We start from the raw sequence: 4256 nt of genomic DNA on the forward strand, positions 1-4256 counted from the left end.
ACCACCACACTCAATAAATGCTTACTGAATAACTGGCTGGATGAATAAACACATTATCAACATACCCTGGCATTCAGAAATTTTAAAACTGACTAGTTTTAGACCACCATACTTAGTTTTTATTTTAACTAAGATTGAGTTGAAAACAGATATCATGTTGTGTTTTCTCTCCTGAAAGAATTATATGTGCCCTTTGCATCCACAGAAAATAGGCACTGAATGTAATTAGTAAATAAAACTCAATAAGTGAAAGATTTGATTGACTAAGTCACTAGAAAAAGAGGTGTCAAAGGTAGAGCTTGTACATGAGGTACTAGAAAAAAGAGCTGTTTATCAAACTGGCCAAAATCTTACATAGAAAGCCTCAAATCCAGTAATGGAAGACCGAAAGGACAGGAATATTCAAATGAGCAAGCAGGAAAAATGGCCTTTTGTAGACACAGACACAGCCTACTGAGAAAAGTGCTTTAGTTAGTTGAAATGCCAAGCCAGTGGTGGATATGCTTGGGAATAAAACCAGGCATTAGCACGGGGTAGGCAGATGGCACATCTCCCCTTAATTCAAAGCTTCACTTTGGTAAATAACAATGGAAATTGAACAACTGGCACATTCCAAACTTCGCAGGCTATATTAAGAGTTCTTAAAAAAAAGAAGAACCTTCTCAGCCACTTCTGCCTTTGGAACACATAAATACACACTAGCTTCTTGCTGGGCTATTGGCTTGTGTTCTCACCTGTGTGTTACAGGTCTGTTCCCATGCCGGCTGTAGCCAGAAGTAGAGACCTCATCTATATGTGTGTTAAGTGGAGAGTGGCACTTGTTAAATAATGAAATAGCTTATTATATCTTGGATGGCATATAACCCTGGTTCCTGATACAGCCCTAGAGTTGGAGATTGAAGAGTGGGGTGGGAGCAGGAAACAGACGTCGAGGCGTAGCACACAAATGGCTTCTCAGACTAGAGATGCAGAGCCACAGATTTCTTTCTTTCTGATGTCTTCCTTGCTTTGTTCTATTATAGCTCCTGAAAGTAAACTAGCCCTGAGTTCTGCCCTTTGCTGCATCGTTAAGATACTGTCATAGACATAGGTGAAAACTGTGTTGTTCCTGGGCTTTTCATAACCATTTCACCAAGTACTGAATCTGACAGAAGATCACTAATAAGTAAGCTGGATTCAAATACTTTATCAGCAGATGCAATAAGCTTTTGCCTTTGACTATATTTTATTTCTCAGGAAGGTAACAAAGGCATAATCTATTTACAGAGTCATACCCATAGGAGCGATACAAATAACTATATGGTTTGAAATATACTGTTAATGAGATGATGTTAGGCTCATGACTTAATCTATTAACTACCTACCCATCATATAATTACTGAAAGAATTATCCTTTGATTCTGTCAAAAGCAGGAATTCTTTCAGGAACTAAAAAAGCTTCTTATATGTAGAGTATTTAAAACAGAATGAAATTAGCAATCTGTAACTTAAAATTATACATAACATTTAGCTTCATTTAAAATTACAGCAGTAGAAGGAACAGATTTTCATGGCATTTCCATTATGCAGAGAGGTAAACAACAAATAAATATGCCACACATGAACATGAAATTTCACAGCACGGTAATTGCTGTACTCCGTCGGCGTGTATAATATTAAATCCTCAAATAAACACTTATTTAACCTCGCTCTCACACATGTCTATTGCTTTCATCAGAAGCAGAAGCACCTGAAACACTCAAACAAACACAGCATACCCCCCCGCCTCCGCCCCCGTCCCCAGCGTCCCGCCACCCCCAAGTGCCCCTTTCCCCCGGCCCCCAATGAGGTTCAAAGTTGATAGGAATCACTGCCTTTTCTCCAGAACTTTCAGGGGATTTCTCCACCAGCTCTTAGAAATACTGAAGTGCCAGAATTTCTAAGAACCAGGGGACAGAAACGTGGAAGTCAGTTTGGGGAAAAAAAAAATGCATCTCTCCTGTGATTGTTTTTCCTGTCACATCATCCTTAATTCCTCTGAGGATTCCTAAAAGCTTTGTGCAGATCATCTTCCTCACAGCCATGCCAGGAACCTCTGCCTTCCTGAGGAGACCACACCCAGCTCTTTTTCTCTAGCACTCCTTTTGTGCTGAAAACTGTTAAACCTTGTTTTCTGCAGAGAGCAGACCTTCGTTTTGTACACTCGGAATAGCATCTAACGCCTGCCTGTCTCATGCTCTGGGCCCAAGCTTGCCCTCAATTTAACCCTAAGCAATGGTTCTCTGTATTACTCATAGCCTCGAACTGACTCATTTATGAAGAGGCCTCTGCTAACCCCGGAGGGTTTTAACAGGCAAGGGTTAAAAGGTCGACTGTCGTGTCATTTCTGTCTTCATGAGTAGGAAACTGGCAGAATTAAGTTATGTGGAGGTAACATGAGGAACATGTTTTATCGTTTTCCACAGTATGACCAATGGTTCAGAGGCCATGCATGGTTTGTGTCCTTGTGGGACCATGTCTTCCAGCTGGGGACATCAGCAGCTTTATCAAACCTCAGAACCAGAACATAAATTGGTTAAATTAAATTTAAAATAAAAGCCAAAGAAGTATGAAGTCCATCCAAATAAATACCTCTAAAATGTGCCAATTTCCACTGTCCTGGTGATGAAATTAATACATCTTTGCTGATCTAAACTTAAATTTGCCTCGATGGGTAAATTCGAGCCTGAGGCTCTCATGCCATTATCGGAGGCTCTGTCAGTGAGTGCTTTAACCTAATTACATTTGATGCAGCAAATCAAGAAAACCACTGCTGGTTATGACCTCTGCCAAGAGCACTCACGATCTAGACAAATGGAGCTTAAGATGTTATTAGTTGTTCATCGCAAAGTTCCAGATACAGCCCGCCAGGAGGCTGCTGCCTGATGTGGGCATGCACCCTCCAGATGGCATTCTGCATTGGCTTGTGGCAAGGCTCTCAGGGATGCTGGCACATTTTCTCCGTCAAAATGAAAGTTTTCCAATTACAAGGAGATAATGTGAGGAGATGCAAACTTAATCTCTTGAACAAAAGGTTGCAAGCTGTGTAATAGCCATTTCAGGGGAGAGATTTCACTATAGTTCAATTGATTTAAACGTCGCAGATCACAGAAATGGGCTTTCTTTCCTAATAAAACTGAGGACCCAGCTGCAGTGGATTCTCCTCCACGGAGCAGGCTGCCAATGGCCTTATCATTTCAGAGATTGCTTCTCTTGACTCAGGGCTCCTCTGGTGAATGCAAGTTAGTGATTATTTCTGTCCTCCCTCATGTGTGAATGAATAACAAGAAGCCATTTCCCTTCAGTTAAACAGCAAACGTCTTCAATGAAGGGTTCCAGGTGTAACGGCACAACACTGCTACTACATAGCAGAGCGTAGAGTCTCATCAGGGCATATTAAGTATTATCAAAACCCTTCAGACAATTTAGCAAAAATGTTAGTCTTCTTTTTTTTTCTTTTTCTTCTAAGCCATGCAGTCCTGATGCAAATGGGGTGACATGCCTCAACCGTTGCCCCCAACTGACTCATCGCAGCTGGAATCGTGAACTTGCTTGTTCAGCTCTCAGGAAGACACACTGAGGACTGACACGGACATGCTGTCACAAACCAGGAAAGAATCAAATTCCCATTCCTGCAAACTGAATAGGAATAGCAGCACTGCCAACCAGGAAGTGAAGGTGTGCCACGTAGGCACACAACACTTGGGGAGTGCGGTGTGGGGTGGGGAGGAGGAGGGGACCAAGAGCGCTGCCCTGGTGCTAAATGCATTGAGCTAGTTTTCAAGAGTTTAAATGTTAAGCTTATTATGTAGCTCTACGAGCAAAGACACGACAATGTCACCGGCTTTCTTTCTTTTGTGACTGAAGAAGGATTTACCGATAGAAACTTTCAAAGCACAGATATCCCTATATAGTCCCATAGAGGAAACATACACTCCCAAAAATTAAGGCAACTCACACTCTGAAAAGTACATCTATAATAAATTCTAAGATATTAAAAAAATACATTTTAGACATCGAGACGATGATATATGCTTGTATAAAGCTTCGAACTGCAGCTCCATGGTAAGTGGCTGCCTTCTGTCATTTTAGAAAATAGCCAGGGAACTGCCATTTCTTCATGAAAATCAGTCAACTAAATAAAGCGGGATTATAAATTCTAAGTAGTCTCAACTGCAACATTGCAGGGTCTGTAAATCAGTCAAGAATATAAGCCAGCCCTTCAAGTCACTCAGCAA

The sequence above is a fragment of the Acomys russatus genome, chromosome 24, assembly GCF_903995435.1.
Source record: "Acomys russatus chromosome 24, mAcoRus1.1, whole genome shotgun sequence".
NCBI lineage: Eukaryota > Metazoa > Chordata > Mammalia > Rodentia > Muridae > Acomys > Acomys russatus.